General features: G+C 40.8%; 3 long non-coding RNA genes across 3 annotated transcripts in view; 2 read left to right on the top strand and 1 right to left on the bottom strand.

Moving 5' to 3' along the window:
- The window catches only part of LOC149976510 (uncharacterized), a 989,396-nt gene extending 975,858 nt beyond the window's left edge, over window positions 1-13,538 (bottom strand). The window contains exons 1-2 of the long non-coding RNA XR_016488113.1: window positions 12,798-13,538; window positions 12,368-12,429 (exon numbers count right to left, since the gene is read on the bottom strand). This is a non-coding gene — a long non-coding RNA (uncharacterized LOC149976510). The remainder of the gene's footprint in view (window positions 1-12,367; window positions 12,430-12,797) is intronic.
- LOC149976511 (uncharacterized) lies at window positions 2,286-4,546 on the top strand. Its single transcript, XR_016488150.1, has 3 exons — window positions 2,286-2,343; window positions 2,585-3,112; window positions 3,296-4,546. It is a non-coding gene; the product is annotated as an uncharacterized LOC149976511 (long non-coding RNA).
- A 1,592-nt stretch (window positions 13,539-15,130) lies between the features above and the next one.
- Window positions 15,131-16,646, top strand: LOC149976509 (uncharacterized). The gene is made up of 3 exons (XR_016488149.1): window positions 15,131-15,188; window positions 15,430-15,957; window positions 16,137-16,646. It is a non-coding gene; the product is annotated as an uncharacterized LOC149976509 (long non-coding RNA).
- The last annotated feature ends 9,052 nt before the right edge of the window (window positions 16,647-25,698 follow it).

Genomic DNA, 25,698 nt, shown 5'->3' with positions numbered 1-25,698 from the left:
GTAGGGAATAGTGTTCCATTTGGGACAAACAGGGCTGACGGTAGAGCTGGTTACCGTCCCTGGCTAACAGAATTACTCATCATTTACTGTCATTTAGCTCACGTTGTTTTAGTGTGCATGTTAATCATGACTTCAGAAAGCAGAAAAATAACCATTAGAAACTAGCAGAAGACTTTGACAAAGCTCTTTCAGTCTCTTGTTCTGGGCCTTTAATGATAGGAATTCATTTGTGAGATACACCCACATTTCCTGCTTAATTATGTGACGTGAAATTGTATGTTTCGTTCATGGAATATATTAACCTGCTTCGCAGGTGATTTTAAAGAGCAAATGTTTGGTGGTTCTTTATACTTAGTGTTTGTTTGTGTGTGTCTGTTGTGCGTTCGTGGCACTTAGCTGACATGGTGAATAGACAATCTTGTTTCACCTGGAATTTCCAGTTGAACAAAAAGTAGAGCCGTCATAAATTGTCAATTCAAAAACACTCCGGTTTCAACAGGGAGACTGTTTTCTAATTGACTGGTTAGGGGGGTTGTTTACAAGGTTTCCACTGAATTTGTGACTTGATTTTATTAGAAACACGTGACTTTAAAACTAAAACAACACAGCAGCCTGAAACTCTTGGTGTTTCATTCATCCATCAATTCATCAGATGTTTATGGTAAAAACAACTGGATAGCCCACTCACTCATTAACACCTGACATTTCCATGGAGTCCTGTGATCCATATACACTATAATAAACCTCATTCACAATATACAGGTAAACAATGTGCTGTAAGATAAGTGAGTCATTAAAGGGTCATAGGAGAAGTTCAACAAACTTCTTCCATTGAACTGTGTCTCTTATCTAGAAGAGGTTTGGCTTCCATTGAACTGATTCTGTACATTAACACTACAATAACCAGGCATGTACACAGAGAGGGGTTTACAAGTACACAGAGAGGGTTCTACAAGTACACAGAGAGGGTTCTACAAGTCCACAGAGAGGGTTCTACAAGTACACAGAGAGGGGTTTACAAGTACACAGAGAGGGTTCTACAAGTCCACAGAGAGGGTTCTACAAGTCCACAGAGAGGGATCTACAAGTCCACAGAGTGGGTTCTACAAGTACACAGAGAGGGTTCTACAAGTACACAGAGAGGGTTCTACAAGTCCACAGAGAGGGTTCTGCAAGTCCACAGAGAGGGTTCTACAAGTACACAGAGAGGGATCCACAAGTCCACAGAGAGGGATCCACAAGTCCACAGAGAGGGTTCTACAAGTCCACAGAGAGGGATCCACAAGTCCACAGAGTGTGTTCTACAAGTCCACAGAGAGGATCTACAAGTCCACAGAGAGAGGTCTACAAGTCTACAGAGAGGGATCTACAAGTCCACAGAGAAAGGTCTACAAGTCTACAGAGAGGGGTTTACAAGTCCACAGAGAGGATCTACAAGTCCACAGAGAGAGGTCTACAAGTCCACAGAAAGGATCTACAAGTCCACAGAGAGAGGTCTACAAGTCCACAGAGAGGGATCTACAAGTCCACAGAGAGAGGTCTACAAGTCCACAGAGAGGATCTACAAGTCCACAGAGAGAGGTCTACAAGTCTACAGAGAGGGGTCTACAAGTCCACAGAGAGGGGTCTACAAGTCCACAGAGAGGGGTCTACAAGTTCAGAGAGAGGGGTCTACAAGTCCACAGAGAGGATCTACAAGTCCACAGAGAGGATCTACAAGTCCACAGATAGGATCTACAAGTCCACAGATAGGATCTACACATCCACAGAGAGGGATCTACAAGTCCACAGAGAGGATCTACAAGTCCACATAGAGGGTTCTACAAGTCCACATAGAGGGTTCTACAAGTCCACAGAGAGGATCTACAAGTCCACAGAAAGGGTTGTATAAGTGCTTCCCCCTCTCTAGTGGAAATTCCCCTTCAAATATTGATCCGTCATAATCTGGACTTACACTGAGTGTACCAAACATTAGGAACACCATTTGTACACTCATTCTATGTCAAGGAAAGAGCAGGTGTTCTTAATGTTTTGTACACTCAGTGTACGTGCCCTTTGTAGACATAAACACCTGCCCTGAAAATGTCAATACGCAACCCTGGCAATTCTCCTGAAGTGTCCTACTATGCTATAGAAGTGACCTAGAAGTGTTTAACTCGTTCCATGGAACTTTCCTGCCTCACCTGAGAGTAGAGGAGGTGAGAGACCGCCCTTTCTGGGGAAAAAACACAATTTTGTCTCCTCCCCCAAAGCTTTAAATAGGAGCACACACACTCTTTTCTCTCACACACAAAGTTTTGTCGTAGGATAGTTGGTCGCTGGGCTGAAAATCTTCCGGAAACTGTAAGTAAAATATTGTCTCTCATTGATAATGATAAAAGTGAAAAGGTTTGTCTATATCTGATAACTTTGGAAGTTATAAATGTGTGTGATATTTTTCAAGATATTTTTTTCTTCATGTCTAATCAGAAAAACCTGACAGCCTGTTGATTTAAGACACGGTATCACATTAGATATGTTTACATAGTGCCAGTGATGAAGTCACTGAGTCTAATTTAATTTAACATCTTAATGTCTTTTGCAGGTTCCTGACCTATGCCCATAAGCACAGATCAAGGATCAGCTCATCCTCATCAAGCCCAAACCAGGACATTAACAAACCACAAGGGGAAACCTGACCTCAGACCAGCGTTTAAACCCCACGTCTTCCTGCCAAGACACTGACACTCCGTCCAGAATTCCAGCTGTCCATCCATCCATCCATCCATCCACACCCCAGCCAGCCAGCTATGGGTCTGATGAGCGAGGACATGGAGTGCTGTATCTGCCTCCAGCCCTACTCTCGCAGGGAGAAGATCCCTCGGATGCTCCACTGTAAGCACACATTCTGTGGGCTGTGCTTGCAGGCGATGTCCAGGCTCCAAAGCGGCCTACTGACAGTCTGCTGCCCAGTGTGCCGTTGGATCACCTGCACCGAGCCCAGCCTCACCCTGCCGGGGTCGCTGTGGGTTAACACTGAGATCTGGGACCAGATACTAGACAGACAACAGGAAGAGGAGGAAGAGTAGAAGGGAGCTAACAGACAGACACGGACCACTACACAGTACACATGGTGAGTACCCCAGGCAAAGGTGGATGGATTGATAGACTGATTTAGAAACCTGGAGAAACCTTCCTCTGTTCTCTGATCTTCCTAACATTTTGTTCTGTATCTTTTGGTCTCTCTCTCTCTCTCTCTCTCTCTCTCTCTCTCTCTCTCTCCTCTGTTTTTTTCCCCTTCTCTCCTGTCCTCTAGTTCTCCATCAAGGCATTGTGGCCTGAGGCTCAAACTACAGAATTTCCTGAGGAGGATGAAGCACAATGTGCTGTAAACCGAGAAGACGAAGAGCAGAGAAAGAAGCCTGCATTTTCCCATTTCAGAGCAGGAGATACTCATTGAGTAATGAAGCTAATTCATAAAACAGGACCGACCGGTGACTTTACATAATGAAGCAAGATTGAACCAATTATTCATATGCTTTGTGTTTGATTGACTTTGGGTATGTGTAATGTTCTCAGTCAACTTACCTGGTAAAATAAGGGTTAAATTATAATATTAATAATAAAGGATGGATAGGTGGAGGAAATAAAAAATAAGATATTAAATGGATTGAGGAAGAAAGAAAGATAAAGGAAGTTATGAATAGATGGACAGACATAGATAGATAGATAGATAGATAGATAGATAGATAGATAGATAGATAGATAGATAGATAGATAGATAGATAGATAGATAGATAGATAGACAGATAGATAGATAGATAGATAGACTGATAGACAGATAGACAGATAGATAGATAGATAGATAGATAGATAGATAGATAGATAGATAGATAGATAGATAGACAGATAGACAGATAGATAGATAGATTGATAGACAGATAGATAGATAGACAGATAGATAGATAGATAGATAGATAGATAGATAGATAGATAGATAGATAGATAGACAGATAGATAGATAGATATTTACATATTTATGCTTATTTATTTTCCCTTGTGTACTTTAACCATTTGTACATTGTTACAACACTGTACACTGTACACATATGTATAATATGACATTTGTAAGGTCTTTATTGTTTTGAAACTTCTGTATGTGTAATGTTTACTGTTAATTTTTATTGTTTATTTCACTTTTGTATATTATCTACCTCACTTGCTTTGGCAATGTTAACACATGTTTCCCATGCCAATAAAGCCCCTTGAATTGAATTGAATAGACAGACAGATAATAGATAATAGATGTTTAATGATTTGATAAAAGGTGTATTACTGCGTGAAGGGAAGTGGAGGTTTAGTATTTATTATGACATCATTTTAGAACAGCTTTAATATTGCAGATTGTTTCTTGTATCAATGTAATTGTCTGCATCATTTTCAGTCCCCCAAATCAGGGATGTTGGATTTGTTTATCCTCATTGGACATGTTTAATTCATCTGTTCTGTTTGAAGAGCAGGTTTTTGTATCCTGGAATTATATTTATTGGTTAATAAATACATCCACTTTAAAATAACCCTGTCTTAGAGTTGTGAAATAGCTTATTATTATCATTACATTAGGAAAGTAACTGTCTGATATCCAACTATTTATGGACCCCAGATAGAGTTGGGGGTGTTAATACACTACACATTCTACACTACTATTTCCTAAAACACAAAACAAACCCTAAACATTCCACTGTCCTTGGTTTTGATGTGTGCAGTACATGACTGAAATCACTCTCTGTCTAATCATGTCTCAGAGAACCCTGTATGCATTCTTGCATATGAGATTCCCTAAAAACACATCACCTTGTTAAAGATACGACCAAAATTAACATTTTCGGAGGAGGTTAGGAGAATTTATGCAGCATGTTAGGGAAATGATTATGTGATTAATTTCCTGCTGTGAGTTATTGTTTTATTTAACTAGGCAAGTCAGTTAAGAACAAAGTCTGGTTTTCAATGACGGCCTAGGAACAGTGGTTTAACTGCCTTGTTCAGGGGCAGAATGACAGATTTGTACCTTGTCAGCTCGGGGATACGATCTTGCAAACTTTCGGTTACTAGTCAAATGCTCTAACCACTAGAGTACACTGCCGCCTCTACACTCTAACCACTAGAGTACACTGCCGCCCTGTCTCGGCTTTCTTCCTGGGAACGAGAGGCGGACCAAAACGCAGCGTGGTTATAGTTCATGGTTCTTTAATAAGAAAACTCAAACATGAACAAACTACAAAACAATAAACGTGAAAACCGTAACAGTCCTAACTGGTGCATAAAACACAAAGACAGGAAGCAATCACCCACAAAAATACCCAAAGAATATGGCTGCCTAAATATGGCTCCCAATCAGAGACAACGAAAAACACCTGCTCGGATTGAGAACCAATCTAGGCAACCATAGACTTACCTAGACACCTAAACTGAACACAACCCCATGAATCTACAAAAACCCCTAGACAAGCCAAACACAAAAATCACCCATGTCAGTCCTTGGCCAAACCAAAATAATCAAGAAAACAAAGATAACTAAGGCCAGGGGTGACACGCCCCTTTGTATTGGTCACTAGGCTGTCTTGAAACCATGTAAAAGCTCTTCAAATTTACAGACAGATTGTGTCTGAAATGGCCCCTATTCATTATAGTATACTACTTTTGACCAGGGCCCAACTAGTACAGTATATAGTATACTACTTTAGACCAGGGCCCGGCTAGTACAGTATATAGTATACTACTTTGACCAAGGCCCGGCTAGTACAGTATATAGTGTACTACTTTGACCAGGGCCCAACTAGTACAGTATATAGAATACTACTTTAGACCAGGGCCCAACTAGTACAGTATATAGTATACTACTTTAGACCAGGGCCCAACTAGTACAGTATATAGTATACTACTTTAGACCAGGGCCCGGCTAGTGCAGTATATAGTATACTACTTTAGACCAGGGCCCAACTAGTACAGTATATAGTATACTACTTTAAACCAGGGCCCAACTAGTACAGTATATAGTATACTACTTTTGACCAGGGCCCAGCTAGAGCAGTATATAGTATACTACTTTTGACAAGGGCCAAGCTAGTGCAGTATATAGTATACTTATTTTGACCAAGGCCCAACTAGTGCAGTATATAGTATACTACTTTGACCAAGGCCCGGCTAGTACAGTATATAGTATACTACTTTTGACCAGGGCCCAACTAGTACAGTATATAGTATACTACTTTGACCAGGGCCCAGCTAGTACAGAATATAGCATACTACTTTTGACCAGGGCCCAACTAGTACAGTATATAGTATACTACTTTGACCAGGGCCCAGCTAGTACAGAATATAGCATACTACTTTTGACCAGGGCCCAACTAGTACAGAATATAGTATACTACTTTTGACCAGGGCCCGGCTAGTACAGTATATAGTATACTACTTTTGACCAGGACCCGGCTAGTGCAGTATAGAGTATACTACTTTAAACCAGGGCCCAACTAGTACAGTATATAGTACACTATTTTAGACCAGGGCCCGGCTAGTACAGCATATAATATACTACTTTAGACCAGGGCCCGGCTAGTACAGTATATAATATACTACTTTAGACCAGGGCCTGGCTAGTACAGTATATAGGGTACTATTTTGACCAGGGCCCAACTAGTACAGCATATAATATACTACTTTAGACCAGGGCCCAACTAGTACAGTATATAGTATACTACTTTTGACAAGGGCCCGACTACTACAGTATATAGTATACTACTTTAGACCAGGGCCCAACTAGTACAGTATATAGAATACTACTTTAGACCAGGGCCCGGCTAGTACAGTATATAGTATACTACTTTGACCAGGGCCCAACTAGTACAGTATATAGTATACTACTTTTGACCAAGCCCGGCTAGTACAGTATAAAGTATACTACAATAGACCAGGGCCCAACTAGTACAGTATATAGTATACTACTTTTAACCAGGGCCCAACTAGTACAGTATATAGTATACTACTTTTGACCAGGGCCCGGCTAGGACAGTATATAGTATACTACTTTTGACCAGGGCCCGGCTAGTGCACTATATAGTAAACTACTTTAAACCAGGGCCCAACTAGTACAGTATATAGTATACTACTTTAGACCAGGGCCCGGCTAGTACAGCACATAATATACTACTTTAGACCAGGGCCCGTCTAGTACAGTATATAATATACTACTTTAGACCAGGGCCCGGCTAGTACAGTATATAATATACTACTTTGACCAGGGCCCAACTAGTACAGTATATAATATACTACTTTAGACCAGGGCCCGGCTAGTACAGTATATAGTGTACTACTTTGACCAGGGCCCAACTAGTACAGTATATAGTATACTACTTTAAACCAGGGCCCAACTAGTACAGTATATAGTATACTACTTTAAACCAGGGACCAACTACTACAGTATATAGTATACTACTTTAGACCAGGGCCCGGCTAGTGCAGTATATAGTGTACTACTTTGACCAGGGCCCAACTAGTACAGCATATAATATACTACTTTAGACCAGGGCCCAACTAGTACAGTATATAGTATACTACTTTAGACCAGGGCCCGGCTAGTACAGTATATGGTATACTACTTTAGACCAGGGCCCAACTAGTACAGTATATAGTATACTACTTTAGACCAGGGCCCGGCTAGTACAGTATATAATATACTACTTTAGACCAGGGCCCGGCTAGTACAGTATATAATATACTACTTTAGACCAGGGCCCGGCTAGTACAGTATATAGTGTACTACTTTGACCAGGGCCCAACTAGTACAGTATATAATATATTACTTTAGACCAGGGCCCGGCTAGTACAGTATATAGTGTACTACTTTGACCAGGGCCCAACTAGTACAGTATATAATATATTACTTTAGACCAGGGCCCAACTAGTACAGTATATAGTATACTACTTTAGACCAGGGCCCGGCTAGTACAGTATATGGTATACTACTTTAGACCAGGGCCCGGCTAGTACAGTATATAGTGTACTACTTTGACCAGGGCCCAACTAGTACAGTATATAATATATTACTTTAGACCAGGGCCCAACTAGTACAGTATATAGTATACTACTTTAGACCAGGGCCCGGCTAGTACAGTATATGGTATACTACTTTAGACCAGGGCCCAACTAGTACAGTATATAGTATACTACTTTAAACCAGGGCCCGGCTAGTACAGTATATGGTATACTACTTTAGACCAGGGCCCGACTACTACAGTATATAGTATACTACTTTAGACCAGGGCCCGGCTAGTGCTGCATATAATATACTACTTTAGACCAGGGCCCGGCTAGTGCAGTATATAGTATACTACTTTAAACCAGGGCCCGACTACTACAGTATATAGTATACTACTTTAGACCAGGGCCCGGCTAGTGCAGCATACTGTACAGGGATGACATTTCAGACAGACGGCGATATGAATTGACACGTCTTGGGTTGTGTTCGTTGCCAGTCAGTCAACCCATGAGCCAATCAGTTCAGTGAGTCTTCCTAACTGTGCTGAGGCAGGGATGTAGAGACCAATTTGTTTAGATATCCAAAAGACTTAGCTGACTAGTATAGCAACAACGCAACAGTCTATACAGACCTTAATGAGGAGACAGCAGTCTATATAGACCATAATGAGGAGAAAACAGTCTATATAGACCTTAATGAGGAGACAACAGTCTATATAGGCCCTAATGAGGAGACAACAGTCTATATAGACCTTAATGAGGAGACAACAGTCTATATAGACCCTAGTGAGGAGACAACAGTCTATATAGACCCTAGTGAGGAGACAACAGTCTATATAGACCATAATGAGGAGACAACAGTATATAGAGACCATAATGAGGAGACAACAGTCTATATAGACCCTATAGTGAGGAGACAACAGTCTATATAGGCCCTAATGAGGATACAACAGTCTATATAGACCTTAATGAGGAGACAACAGTCTATATAGACCCTAGTGAGGAGACAACAGTCTATATAGGCCCTAATGAGGAGACAACAGTCTATATAGACCCTAGTGAGGAGACATCACTCTATATAGAGCCTAGTGAGGAGACAACAGTCTATATTGACCCTAATGAGGAGACAACAGTCTATATAGACCCTAATGAGGAGACAACAGTCTATATAGACCCTAATGAGGAGACAACAGTCTGTATAGACCCTAATGAGGAGACAACAGTCTATATTGACCCTAATGAGGAGACAACAGTCTATATAGACCCTAATGAGGAGACAACAGTCTATATAGACCCTAATGAGGAGACAACAGTCTGTATAGACCCTCATGAGGAGACAACAGTCTATATAGACCCTCATGAGGAGACAACAGTCTATATAGACCCTCATGAGGAGACAACAGTATATAGACCTTAATGAGGAGACAACAGTCTATATAGAACATAATGAGGAGACAACAGTCTATATAGACCCTCATGAGGAGACAACAGTCTATATAGACCCTAATGAGGAGACAACAGTCTATATAGACCCTAATGAGGAAACAACAGTCTATATAGAACATAATGAGGAGACAACAGTCTATATAGACCCTAATGAGGAAACAACAGTCTATATAGAACATAATGAGGAAACAACAGTCTATATAGACCCTAATGAGGAGACAACAGTCTATATAGAACATAATGAGGAGACAACAGTCTATATAGACCCTAATGAGGAGACAACAGTCTATATAGACCCTAATGAGGAGACAACAGTCTATATAGACCCTAATGAGGAGACAACAGTCTATATAGACCCTAATGAGGAGACAACAGCCTATATAGACCCTAATGAGGAGACAACAGTCTATATAGACCCTAGTGAGGAGACAACAGTCTATATAGACCCTAATGAGGAGACAACAGTCTATACAGGCCCTAATGAGGAGACAACAGTCTATATAGACCTTAATGAGGAGACAACAGTCTATATAGACCCTAGTGAGGAGACAACAGTCTATATAGGCCCTAATGAGGAGACAACAGTCTATATAGACCTTAATGAGGAGACAACAGCCTATATAGACCCTAATGAGGAGACAACAGTCTATATAGACCCTAATGAGGAGACAACAGCCTATATAGACCCTAATGAGGAGACAACAGTCTATATAGACCCTAATGAGGAGACAACAGTCTATATAGACCCTAATGAGGAGACAACAGTCTATATGGACCCTAATGAGGAGACAACAGCCTATATAGACCCTAGTGAGGAGACAACAGTCTATATAGACCCTAATGAGGAGACAACAGTCTATATAGACCCTAATGAGGAGACAACAGTCTATATAGACCCTAGTGAGGAGACAACAGTCTATATAGACCCTAATGAGGAGACAACAGCCTATATAGACCCTAATGAGGAGACAACAGCCTATATAGACCCTAATGAGGAGACAACAGTCTATATAGACCCTAATGAGGAGACAACAGCCTATATAGACCCTAATGAGGAGACAACAGTCTATATAGACCCTAATGAGGAGACAACAGCCTATATAGACCCTAGTGAGGAGACAACAGTCTATATAGACCCTAATGAGGAGACAACAGTCTATATAGACCCTAATGAGGAGACAACAGTCTATATAGACCCTAATGAGGAGACAACAGTCTATATAGACCCTAATGAGGAGACAACAGTCTATATAGACCCTAATGAGGAGACAACAGTCTATATAGACCCTAATGAGGAGACAACAGTCTATATAGACCCTAATGAGGAGACAACAGCCTATATAGACCCTAATGAGGAGACAACAGTCTATATAGACACTAATGAGGAGACAACAGTCTATATAGACCCTAGTGAGGAGACAACAGTCTATATAGACCCTAATGAGGAGACAACAGTCTATATAGACCCTAGTGAGGAGACAACAGTCTATATAGACCCTAGTGAGGAGGCAACAGTCTATATAGACCCTAATGAGGAGACAACAGTCTATATAGACCCTAATGAGGAGACAACAGTCTATATAGGCCATAATGAGGAGACAACAGTCTATATAGACCCTAATGAGGAGACAACAGTCTATATAGACCCTAGTGAGGAGACAACAGTCTATATAGACCCTAATGAGGAGACAACAGTCTATATAGACCCTATATATAATATTTGTGTTTAATATGTATATTTTATGGCTCCTATTTGGTTTGTTTTTCTTAACTTTTCTTGATAATTAATAGCCTTGAGGTGTCTGACAGAGAAATAGGCAGCTCTGTTGTCCCTGGGTGTGTCCCAATTGCTATCCTATTCCATAGATAGTGCACTGCTTTTGACCAGAGCCTTTGCCTTTAAAGTAGTGCATTATGTAGGGAATAGTGTTCCATTTGGGACAAACAGGGCTGACGGTAGAGCTGGTTACCGTCCCTGGCTAACAGAATTACTCATCATTTACTGTCATTTAGCTCACGTTGTTTTAGTGTGCAGCTTACTCATGACGTCAGAAAGCAGAAAAATAACCATTAGAAACTAGCAGAAGACTTTGACAAAGCTCTTTCAGTCTCTTGTTCTGGGCCTTTAATGATAGGAATTCATTTGTGAGATACACCCACATTTCCTGCTTAATTATGTGACGTGAAATTGTATGTTTCGTTCATGGAATATATTAACCTGCTTCGCAGGTGATTTTAAAGAGCAAATGTTTGGTGGTTCTTTATACTTAGTGTTTGTTTGTGTGTGTCTGTTGTGCGTTCGTGGCACTTAGCTGACATGGTGAATAGACAATCTTGTTTCACCTGGAATTTCCAGTTGAACAAAAAGTAGAGCCGTCATAAATTGTCAATTCAAAAACACTCCGGTTTCAACAGGGAGACTGTTTTCTAATTGACTGGTTAGGGGGGTTGTTTACAAGGTTTCCACTGAATTTGTGACTTGATTTTATTAGAAACACGTGACTTTAAAACTAAAACAACACAGCAGCCTGAAACTCTTGGTGTTTCATTCATCCATCAATTCATCAGATGTTTATGGTAAAAACAACTGGATAGCCCACTCACTCATTAACCTTTCTGATCTCCCCATCCCGGATCCGGGTTCGTGAATACAGACTCAAGCTCATTACCATAACGCAACGTTAACTATTCATGAAAATCGCAAATCAAATGAAATAAATATGCTAGCTCTCAAGCTTAGCCTTTTGTTAACAACACTGTCATCTCAGATTTTCAAAATATGCTTCTCAACCATTGCAAAACAATCATTTGTGTAACAGTATTGATGGCTAACGTAGCATTTAGCATTAGCATTCAGCTGGCAACATTTACACAAAAAAACAGAAAAGCATTCAAAAAAATCATTTACCTTTGAAGAACTTCAGATGTTTTCAATGAGGAGACTCTCAGATAGCAAATGTTCAGTTTTTCCTGAAAGATTATTTGTTTAGGACAAATCGCTCCGTTTTCTGCGTCACGTTTAGCTATGAAAAAACCCCTGTATCCAGGATTGTGTAAATCTATCAGCAAGCTCATTAGCATAACACAACGTTAACTATTTATGAAAATCGCAAATGAAATGAAATAAATATGCCATCTCTCAAGCTTAGCCTTTTGTAAACAACACTGTCATCTCAGATTTTCAAAATATGCTTCTCAACCATAGAAAAACAATCATTTGTGCAAAAGTAGCTAGCTAGAGTTAGCATTTCGCGTTAGCATTTAGCGTTAGCATTAGCGTTAGCATCCAGCACGCAACATTAACAAAAACATAAAAGCCTTCAAATAAAATCATTTACCTTTGAAGAACTTCTGATGTTTTCAATGAGGATACTCTCAGTTAGATAGCAGATGCTCAGTTTTTCCAAAAAGATTCCTTGTGTATTAGAAATAGCTCCGTTTTATACATCACATTTGGCTACCAAAAAAAATCCATAAATTCAGTCCTCAAAACGCAAACTTTTTTCCAAATTAACTCCATAATATCGACTGAAAACATGGCAAACGTTTTTTAGAATCAAGCCTCAAGGTGTTTTTCATATATCTCTTCATTGATACATCGTTCTTGGATACATGCTTTCTCTCCTGAATCCCAGGAGAAAATGACCGCACCTGAAGATTACGCACAAATTTAGACAAAGGACACCGGGTGGACCTCTGGAAAATGTAGTCTCTTATGGCCAATCTTCCAATGATATGCCTACAAATACGTCACAATGCTGCTAAGACCTTGGGCGAACGACAGAAAGTGTAGGCTCATTCGTTGCGCAATCACAGCCATATAAGGAGAGAATGGAAAACAGAGCTTCAGAAATTCTGCTAATTCCTGGGTGATGCATCATCTTGGTTTCGCCTGTAGAATGAGTTCTGGGGCACTTACAGACAAAATCTTTGCAGATTCTGAAACTTCAGAGTGTTTTCTTTCAAAAACTGTCAAGAATATGCATAGTCGAGCATCTTTTCGTGACAAAATATCGCGCTTAAAACGGGAACGTTTTTTATCCAAAAATGAAATAGCGCCCCTAGAGCTCTAACTGGTTAACACCTGACATTTCCATGGAGTCCTGTGATCCATATACACTATAATAAACCTCATTCACAATATACAGGTAAACAATGTGCTGTAAGATAAGTGAGTCATTAAAGGGTCATAGGAGAAGTTCAACAAACTTCTTCCATTGAACTGTGTCTCTTATCTAGAAGAGGTTTGGCTTCCATTGAACTGATTCTGTACATTAACACTACAATAACCAGGCATGTACACAGAGAGGGGTTTACAAGTACACAGAGAGGGTTCTACAAGTACACAGAGAGGGTTCTACAAGTCCACAGAGAGGGTTCTACAAGTACACAGAGAGGGGTTTACAAGTACACAGAGAGGGTTCTACAAGTCCACAGAGAGGGTTCTACAAGTCCACAGAGAGGGATCTACAAGTCCACAGAGTGGGTTCTACAAGTACACAGAGAGGGTTCTACAAGTACACAGAGAGGGTTCTACAAGTCCACAGAGAGGGTTCTGCAAGTCCACAGAGAGGGTTCTACAAGTACACAGAGATGGATCCACAAGTCCACAGAGAGGGATCCACAAGTCCACAGAGAGGGTTCTACAAGTCCACAGAGAGGGATCCACAAGTCCACAGAGTGTGTTCTACAAGTCCACAGAGAGGATCTACAAGTCCACAGAGAGAGGTCTACAAGTCTACAGAGAGGGATCTACAAGTCCACAGAGAAAGGTCTACAAGTCTACAGAGAGGGGTTTACAAGTCCACAGAGAGGATCTACAAGTCCACAGAGAGAGGTCTACAAGTCCACAGAAAGGATCTACAAGTCCACAGAGAGAGGTCTACAAGTCCACAGAGAGGGATCTACAAGTCCACAGAGAGAGGTCTACAAGTCCACAGAGAGGATCTACAAGTCCACAGAGAGAGGTCTACAAGTCTACAGAGAGGGGTCTACAAGTCCACAGAGAGGGGTCTACAAGTCCACAGAGAGGGGTCTACAAGTTCAGAGAGAGGGGTCTACAAGTCCACAGAGAGGATCTACAAGTCCACAGAGAGGATCTACAAGTCCACAGATAGGATCTACAAGTCCACAGATAGGATCTACACATCCACAGAGAGGGATCTACAAGTCCAAAGAGAGGATCTACAAGTCCACATAGAGGGTTCTACAAGTCCACATAGAGGGTTCTACAAGTCCACAGAGAGGATCTACAAGTCCACAGAAAGGGTTGTATAAGTGCTTCCCCCTCTCTAGTGGAAATTCCCCTTCAAATATTGATCCGTCATAATCTGGATTTACACTGAGTGTACCAAACATTAGGAACACCATTTGTACACTCATTCTATGTCAAGGAAAGAGCAGGTGTTCTTAATGTTTTGTACACTCAGTGTACGTGCCCTTTGTAGACATAAACACCTGCCCTGAAAATGTCAATACGCAACCCTGGCAATTCTCCTGAAGTGTCCTACTATGCTATAGAAGTGACCTAGAAGTGTTTAACTCGTTCCATGGAACTTTCCTGCCTCACCTGAGAGTAGAGGAGGTGAGAGACCGCCCTTTCTGGGGAAAAAACACAATTTTGTCTCCTCCCCCAAAGCTTTAAATAGGAGCACACACACTCTTCTCTCTCAAACACAAAGTTTTGTCGTAGGATAGTTGGTCACTGGGCTGAAAATCTTCCAGAAACTGTAAGTAAAATATTGTCTCTCATTGATAATGATAAAAGTGAAAAGGTTTGTCTATATCTGATAACTTTGGAAGTTATAAATGTGTGTGATATTTTTCAAGATATATTTTTCTTCATGTCTAATCAGAAAAACCTGACAGCCTGTTGATTTAAGATACGGTATCACATTAGATATGTTTACATAGTGCCAGTGATGAAGTCACTGAGTCTAATTTAATTTAACATCTTAATGTCTTTTGCAGGTTCCTGACCTATGCCCATAAGCACAGATCAAGGATCAGCTCATCCTCATCAAGCCCAAACCAGGACATTAACAAACCACAAGGGGAAACCTGACCTCAGACCAGCGTTTAAACCCCACGTCTTCCTGCCAAGACACTGACACTCCGTCCAGAATTCCAGCTGTCCATCCATCCATCCATCCATCCACACCCCAGCCAGCCAGCTATGGGTCTGATGAGCGAGGACATGGAGTGCTGTATCTGCCTCCAGCCCTACTCTCGCAGGGAGAAGATCCCTCGGATGCTCCACTGTAAGCACACATTCTGTGGGCTGTGCTTGCAGGCGATGTCCAGGCTCCAAAGCGGCCTACTGACAGTCTGCTGCCCCCTGTGCCGTTGGATCACCTGCACCGAGCCCAGCCTCACCCTGCCGGGGTCGCTGTGGGTTAACACTGAGATCTGGGACCAGATACTAGACAGACAACAGGAAGAGGAGGAAGAGTAGAAGGGAGCTAACAGACAGACACGGACCACTACACAGTACACATGGTGAGTACCCCAGGCAAAGGTGGATGGATTGATAGACTGATTTAGAAACCTGGAGAAACCTTCCTCTGTTCTCTGATCTTCCTAACATTTTGTTCTGTATCTTTTGGTCTCTCTCTCTCTCTCTCTCTCTCTCTCTCTCTCTCTCCTCTGTTTTTTTCCCCTTCTCTCCTGTCCTCTAGTTCTCCATCAAGGCATTGTGGCCTGAGGCTCAAACTACAGAATTTCCTGAGGAGGATGAAGCACAATGTGCTGTAAACCGAGAAGACGAAGAGCAGAGAAAGAAGCCTGCATTTTCCCATTTCAGAGCAGGAGATACTCATTGAGTAATGAAGCTAATTCATAAAACAGGACCGACCGGTGACTTTACATAATGAAGCAAGATTGAACCAATTATTCATATGCTTTGTGTTTGATTGACTTTGGGTATGTGTAATGTTCTCAGTCAACTTACCTGGTAAAATAAGGGTTAAATTATAATATTAATAATAAAGGATGGATAGGTGGAGGAAATAAAAAATAAGATATTAAATGGATTGAGGAAGAAAGAAAGATAAAGGAAGTTATGAATAGATGGACAGACATAGATAGATAGATAGATAGATAGATAGATAGATAGATAGACAGATAGACAGATAGATAGATAGATTGATAGACAGATAGATAGATAGACAGATAGATAGATAGATAGATAGATAGATAGATAGATAGATAGATAGATAGATAGACAGATAGATATTTACATATTTATGCTTATTTATTTTCCCTTGTGTACTTTAACCATTTGTACATTGTTACAACACTGTACACTGTACACATATGTATAATATGACATTTGTAATGTCTTTATTGTTTTGAAACTTCTGTATGTGTAATGTTTACTGTTAATTTTTATTGTTTATTTCACTTTTGTATATTATCTACCTCACTTGCTTTGGCAATGTTAACACATGTTTCCCATGCCAATAAAGCCCCTTGAATTGAATTGAATAGACAGACAGATAATAGATAATAGATGTTTAATGATTTGATAAAAGGTGTATTACTGCGTGAAGGGAAGTGGAGGTTTAGTATTTATTATGACATCATTTTAGAACAGCTTTAATATTGCAGATTGTTTCTTGTATCAATGTAATTGTCTGCATCATTTTCAGTCCCCCAAATCAGGGATGTTGGATTTGTTTATCCTCATTGGACATGTTTAATTCATCTGTTCTGTTTGAAGAGCAGGTTTTTGTATCCTGGAATTATATTTATTGGTTAATAAATACATCCACTTTAAAATAACCCTGTCTTAGAGTTGTGAAATAGCTTATTATTATCATTACATTAGGAAAGTAACTGTCTGATATCCAACTATTTATGGACCCCAGATAGAGTTGGGGGTGTTAATACACTACACATTCTACACTACTATTTCCTAAAACACAAAACAAACCCTAAACATTCCACTGTCCTTGGTTTTGATGTGTGCAGTACATGACTGAAATCACTCTCTGTCTAATCATGTCTCAGAGAACCCTGTATGCATTCTTGCATATGAGATTCCCTAAAAACACATCACCTTGTTAAAGATACGACCAAAATTAACATTTTCGGAGGAGGTTAGGAGAATTTATGCAGCATGTTAGGGAAATGATTATGTGATTAATTTCCTGCTGTGAGTTATTGTTTTATTTAACTAGGCAAGTCAGTTAAGAACAAAGTCTGGTTTTCAATGACGGCCTAGGAACAGTGGTTTAACTGCCTTGTTCAGGGGCAGAATGACAGATTTGTACCTTGTCAGCTCGGGGATACGATCTTGCAACCTTTCGGTTACTAGTCAAATGCTATAACCACTAGAGTACACTGCCGCCTCTACACTCTAACCACTAGAGTACACTGCCGCCCTGTCTCGGCTTTCTTCCTGGGAACGAGAGGCGGACCAAAACGCAGCGTGGTTATAGTTCATGGTTCTTTAATAAGAAAACTCAAACATGAACAAACTACAAAACAATAAACGTGAAAACCGTAACAGTCCTAACTGGTGCATAAAACACAAAGACAGGAAGCAATCACCCACAAAATACCCAAAGAATATGGCTGCCTAAATATGGCTCCCAATCAGAGACAACGAAAAACACCTGCCTCTGATTGAGGACCAATCTAGGCAACCATAGACTTACCTAGACACCTAAACTGAACACAACCCCATGAATCTACAAAAACCCCTAGACAAGCCAAACACAAAAAACACCCATGTCAGTCCTTGGCCAAACCAAAATAATCAAGAAAACAAAGATAACTAAGGCCAGGGGTGACACGCCCCTTTGTATTGGTCACTAGGCTGTCTTGAAACCATGTAAAAGCTCTTCAAATTTACAGACAGATTGTGTCTGAAATGGCCCCTATTCATTATAGTATACTACTTTTGACCAGGGCCCAGCTAGAGCAGTATATAGTATACTACTTTAGACCAGGGCCCGGCTAGTACAGTATATAGTATACTACTTTGACCAAGGCCCGGCTAGTACAGTATATAGTATACTACTTTTGACAAGGGCCAAGCTAGTGCAGTATATAGTATACTTATTTTGACCAAGGCCCAACTAGTGCAGTATATAGTATACTACTTTGACCAGGGCCCAGCTAGTACAGAATATAGCATACTACTTTTGACCAGGGCCCAACTAGTACAGTATATAGTATACTACTTTGACCAGGGCCCAGCTATTACAGAATATAGCATACTACTTTTGACCAGGGCCCAACTAGTACAGAATATAGTATACTACTTTTGACCAGGGCCCGGCTAGTACAGTATATAGTATACTACTTTTGACCAGGGCCCGGCTAGTGCAGTATAGAGTATACTACTTTAAACCAGGGCCCAACTAGTACAGTATATAGTACACTATTTTAGACCAGGGCCCGGCTAGTACAGCATATAATATACTACTTTAGACCAGGGCCCGGCTAGTACAGTATATAATATACTACTTTAGACCAGGGCCTGGCTAGTACAGTATATAGGGTACTATTTTGACCAGGGCCCAACTAGTACAGCATATAATATACTACTTTAGACCAGGGCCCGACTAGTACAGTATAAAGTATATTACTTTAAACCAGGGCCCAACTAGTACAGTATATAGTATACTACTTTAGACCAGGGCCCGGCTAGTACAGTATATAGAATACTACTTTAGACCAGGGCCCAACTAGTACAGTATATAGTATACTACTTTAGACCAGGGCCCGGCTAGTACAGTATATAGAATACTACTTTAGACCAGGGCCCGGCTAGAACAGTATATAGGGTACTACTTTAAACCAGGGCCCAACTAGTACAGTATATAGTATACTACTTTAGACCAGGGCCCGGCTAGTACAGTATATAGAATACTACTTTAGACCAGGGCCCGGCTAGTACAGTATATAGGGTACTATTTTGACCAGGGCCCAACTAGTACAGTATATGGTATACTACTTTAGACCAGGGCCCAACTAGTACAGTATATAGTATACTACTTTTGACAAGGGCCCGACTAGTACAGTATAAAGTATATTACTTTAAACCAGGGCCCAACTAGTACAGTATATAGTATACTACTTTAGACCAGGGCCCGGCTAGTACAGTATATAGAATACTACTTTAGACCAGGGCCCGGCTAGTACAGTATATAGAATACTACTTTAGACCAGGGACCAGCTAGTACAGTATATAGTATACTACTTTTGACCAGGGCCCAACTAGTGCAGTATATAGTATACTACTTTTGACCAAGCCCGGCTAGTACAGTATAAAGTATACTACAATAGACCAGGGCCCAACTAGTACAGTATATAGTATACTACTTTTAACCAGGGACAACTAGTACAGTATATAGTATACTACTTTTGACCAGGGCCCGGCTAGGACAGTATATAGTATACTACTTTTGACCAGGGCCCGGCTAGTGCAGTATATAGTATACTACTTTGACCAGGGCCCAACTAGTACAGCATATAATATACTACTTTAGACCAGGGACCAACTAGTACAGTATATAGAATACTACTTTAGACCAGGGCCCGGCTAGTACAGTATATGGTATACTACTTTAGACCAGGGCCCGGCTAGTACAGTATATAGTGTACTACTTTGACCAGGGCCCAACTAGTACAGTATATAGTATACTACTTTAGACCAGGGCCCGGCTAGTACAGTATATAATATACTACTTTAGACCAGGGCCCGGCTAGTGCAGTATATAGTATACTACTTTAGACCAGGGCCCAACTAGTACAGTATATAGTGTACTACTTTGACCAGGGCCCAACTAGTACAGTATGTAGTATACTACTTTAAACCAGGGCCCAACTACTACAGTATATAGTATACTACTTTAGACCAGGGCCCGGCTAGTACAGTATATAGTATACTACTTTAGACCAGGGCCCGGCTAGTACAGTATATAGTATACTACTTTAGACCAGGGCCCGGCTAGTACAGTATATAATATACTACTTTAGACCAGGGCCCGGCTAGTGCAGTATATAGTATACTACTTTAGACCAGGGCCCAACTAGTACAGTATATAGTGTACTACTTTGACCAGGGCCCAACTAGTACAGTATGTAGTATACTACTTTAAACCAGGGCCCAACTACTACAGTATATAGTATACTACTTTAGACCAGGGCCCGGCTAGTACAGTATATAGTATACTACTTTAGACCAGGGCCCGGCTAGTACAGTATATAGTATACTACTTTAGACCAGGGCCCGGCTAGTGCAGTATATAGTATACTACTTTAGACCAGGGCCCAACTAGTACAGTATATAGTGTACTACTTTGACCAGGGCCCAACTAGTACAGTATGTAGTATACTACTTTAAACCAGGGCCCAACTACTACAGTATATAGTATACTACTTTAGACCAGGGCCCGGCTAGTACAGTATATAGAATACTACTTTAGACCAGGGCCCGGCTAGTGCAGTATATAGTATACTACTTTAGACCAGGGCCCAACTAGTACAGTATATAGTGTACTACTTTGACCAGGGCCCAACTAGTACAGTATATAGTGTACTACTTTGACCAGGGCCCAACTAGTACAGTATGTAGTATACTACTTTAAACCAGGGCCCGACTACTACAGTATATAGTATACTACTTTAGACCAGGGCCCAACTAGTACAGTATATAGTGTACTACTTTGACCAGGGCCCAACTAGTACAGTATATAGTGTACTACTTTGACCAGGGCCCAACTAGTACAGTATGTAGTATACTACTTTAAACCAGGGCCCGACTACTACAGTATATAGTATACTACTTTAGACCAGGGCCCAACTAGTACAGTATATAGTATACTACTTTAGACCAGGGCCCGGCTAGTACAGTATATAGAATACTACTTTAGACCAGGGCCCGGCTAGTACAGTATATAGAATACTACTTTAGACCAGGGCCCGACTACTACAGTATATAGTATACTACTTTAGACCAGGGCCCGGCTAGTGCAGCATACTGTACAGGGATGACATTTCAGACAGACGGCGATATGAATTGACACGTCTTGGGTTGTGTTCGTTGCCAGTCAGTCAACCCATGAGCCAATCAGTTCAGTGAGTCTTCCTAACTGTGCTGAGGCAGGGATGTAGAGACCAATTTGTTTAGATATCCAAAAGACTTAGCTGACTAGTATAGCAACAACGCAACAGTCTATACAGACCTTAATGAGGAGACAGCAGTCTATATAGACCATAATGAGGAGAAAACAGTCTATATAGACCTTAATGAGGAGACAGCAGTCTATATAGGCCCTAATGAGGAGACAACAGTCTATATAGACCTTAATGAGGAGACAACAGTCTATATAGACCCTAGTGAGGAGACAACAGTCTATATAGACCCTAGTGAGGAGACAACAGTCTATATAGACCATAATGAGGAGACAACAGTATATAGAGACCATAATGAGGAGACAACAGTCTATATAGACCCTATAGTGAGGAGACAACAGTCTATATAGGCCCTAATGAGGATACAACAGTCTATATAGACCTTAATGAGGAGACAACAGTCTATATAGACCCTAGTGAGGAGACAACAGTCTATATAGGCCCTAATGAGGAGACAACAGTCTATATAGACCCTAGTGAGGAGACATCACTCTATATAGAGCCTAGTGAGGAGACAACAGTCTATATTGACCCTAATGAGGAGACAACAGTCTATATAGACCCTAATGAGGAGACAACAGTCTATATAGACCCTAATGAGGAGACAACAGTCTGTATAGACCCTAATGAGGAGACAACAGTCTATATTGACCCTAATGAGGAGACAACAGTCTATATAGACCCTAATGAGGAGACAACAGTCTATATAGACCCTAATGGGGAGACAACAGTCTGTATAGACCCTCATGAGGAGACAACAGTCTATATAGACCCTCATGAGGAGACAACAGTCTATATAGACCCTCATGAGGAGACAACAGTATATAGACCTTAATGAGGAGACAACAGTCTATATAGAACATAATGAGGAGACAACAGTCTATATAGACCCTCATGAGGAGACAACAGTCTATATAGACCCTAATGAGGAGACAACAGTCTATATAGACCCTAATGAGGAAACAACAGTCTATATAGAACATAATGAGGAGACAACAGTCTATATAGACCCTAATGAGGAAACAACAGTCTATATAGAACATAATGAGGAAACAACAGTCTATATAGACCCTAATGAGGAGACAACAGTCTATATAGAACATAATGAGGAGACAACAGTCTATATAGACCCTAATGAGGAGACAACAGTCTATATAGACCCTAATGAGGAGACAACAGTCTATATAGACCCTAATGAGGAGACAACAGTCTATATAGACCCTAATGAGGAGACAACAGCCTATATAGACCCTAATGAGGAGACAACAGTCTATATAGACCCTAGTGAGGAGACAACAGTCTATATAGACCCTAATGAGGAGACAACAGTCTATACAGGCCCTAATGAGGAGACAACAGTCTATATAGACCTTAATGAGGAGACAACAGTCTATATAGACCCTAGTGAGGAGACAACAGTCTATATAGGCCCTAATGAGGAGACAACAGTCTATATAGACCTTAATGAGGAGACAACAGCCTATATAGACCCTAATGAGGAGACAACAGTCTATATAGACCCTAATGAGGAGACAACAGCCTATATAGACCCTAATGAGGAGACAACAGTCTATATAGACCCTAATGAGGAGACAACAGTCTATATAGACCCTAATGAGGAGACAACAGTCTATATGGACCCTAATGAGGAGACAACAGCCTATATAGACCCTAGTGAGGAGACAACAGTCTATATAGACCCTAATGAGGAGACAACAGTCTATATAGACCCTAATGAGGAGACAACAGTCTATATAGACCCTAGTGAGGAGACAACAGTCTATATAGACCCTAATGAGGAGACAACAGCCTATATAGACCCTAATGAGGAGACAACAGCCTATATAGACCCTAATGAGGTGACAACAGTCTATATAGACCCTAATGAGGAGACAACAGCCTATATAGACCCTAATGAGGAGACAACAGTCTATATAGACCCTAATGAGGAGACAACAGCCTATATAGACCCTAGTGAGGAGACAACAGTCTATATATACCCTAATGAGGAGACAACAGTCTATATAGACCCTAATGAGGAGACAACAGTCTATATAGACCCTAATGAGGAGACAACAGTCTATATAGACCCTAATGAGGAGACAACAGTCTATATAGACCCTAATGAGGAGACAACAGTCTATATAGACCCTAATGAGGAGACAACAGTCTATATAGACCCTAATGAGGAGACAACAGCCTATATAGACCCTAATGAGGAGACAACAGTCTATATAGACACTAATGAGGAGACAACAGTCTATATAGACCCTAGTGAGGAGACAACAGTCTATATAGACCCTAATGAGGAGACAACAGTCTATATAGACCCTAGTGAGGAGACAACAGTCTATATAGACCCTAGTGAGGAGGCAACAGTCTATATAGACCCTAATGAGGAGACAACAGTCTATATAGACCCTAATGAGGAGACAACAGTCTATATAGGCCATAATGAGGAGACAACAGTCTATATAGACCCTAATGAGGAGACAACAGTCTATATAGACCCTAGTGAGGAGACAACAGTCTATATAGACCCTAATGAGGAGACAACAGTCTATATAGACCCTATATATAATATTTGTGTTTAATATGTATATTTTATGGCTCCTATTTGGTTTGTTTTTCTTAACTTTTCTTGATAATTAATAGCCTTGAGGTGTCTGAAAGAGAAATAGGCAGCTCTGTTGTCCCTGGGTGTGTCCCAATTGCTATCCTATTCCATAGATAGTGCACTGCTTTTGACCAGAGCCTTTGCCTTTAAAGTAGTGCATTATGTAGGGAATAGTGTTCCATTTGGGACAAACAGGGCTGACGGTAGAGCTGGTTACCGTCCCTGGCTAACAGAATTACTCATCATTTACTGTCATTTAGCTCACGTTGTTTTAGTGTGCAGCTTACTCATGACGTCAGAAAGCAGAAAAATAACCATTAGAAACTAGCAGAAGACTTTGACAAAGCTCTTTCAGTCTCTTGTTCTGGGCCTTTAATGATAGGAATTCATTTGTGAGATACACCCACATTTCCTGCTTAATTATGTGACGTGAAATTGTATGTTTCGTTCATGGAATATATTAACCTGCTTCGCAGGTGATTTTAAAGAGCAAATGTTTGGTGGTTCTTTATACTTAGTGTTTGTTTGTGTGTGTCTGTTGTGCGTTCGTGGCACTTAGCTGACATGGTGAATAGACAATCTTGTTTCACCTGGAATTTCCAGTTGAACAAAAAGTAGAGCCGTCATAAATTGTCAATTCAAAAACACTCCGGTTTCAACAGGGAGACTGTTTTCTAATTGACTGGTTAGGGGGGTTGTTTACAAGGTTTCCACTGAATTTGTGACTTGATTTTATTAGAAACACGTGACTTTAAAACTAAAACAACACAGCAGCCTGAAACTCTTGGTGTTTCATTCATCCATCAATTCATCAGATGTTTATGGTAAAAACAACTGGATAGCCCACTCACTCATTAACACCTGACATTTCCATGGAGTCCTGTGATCCATATACACTATAATAAACCTCATTCACAATATACAGGTAAACAATGTGCTGTAAGATAAGTGAGTCATTAAAGGGTCATAGGAGAAGTTCAACAAACTTCTTCCATTGAACTGTGTCTCTTATCTAGAAGAGGTTTGGCTTCCATTGAACTGATTCTGTACATTAACACTACAATAACCAGGCATGTACACAGAGAGGGGTTTACAAGTACACAGAGAGGGTTCTACAAGTACACAGAGAGGGTTCTACAAGTCCACAGAGAGGGTTCTACAAGTACACAGAGAGGGGTTTACAAGTACACAGAGAGGGTTCTACAAGTCCACAGAGAGGGTTCTACAAGTCCACAGAGAGGGATCTACAAGTCCACAGAGTGGGTTCTACAAGTACACAGAGAGGGTTCTACAAGTACACAGAGAGGGTTCTACAAGTCCACAGAGAGGGTTCTGCAAGTCCACAGAGAGGGTTCTACAAGTACACAGAGATGGATCCACAAGTCCACAGAGAGGGATCCACAAGTCCACAGAGAGGGTTCTACAAGTCCACAGAGAGGGATCCACAAGTCCACAGAGTGTGTTCTACAAGTCCA

Source organism: Oncorhynchus mykiss, chromosome 17, assembly GCF_057628025.1.
Source record: "Oncorhynchus mykiss isolate SJ-2025 chromosome 17, ASM5762802v1, whole genome shotgun sequence".
NCBI lineage: Eukaryota > Metazoa > Chordata > Actinopteri > Salmoniformes > Salmonidae > Oncorhynchus > Oncorhynchus mykiss.
The sequence above is the reverse complement of the archived record's forward strand: the minus strand, read 5'-3'. Positions and strand labels throughout refer to the sequence as shown.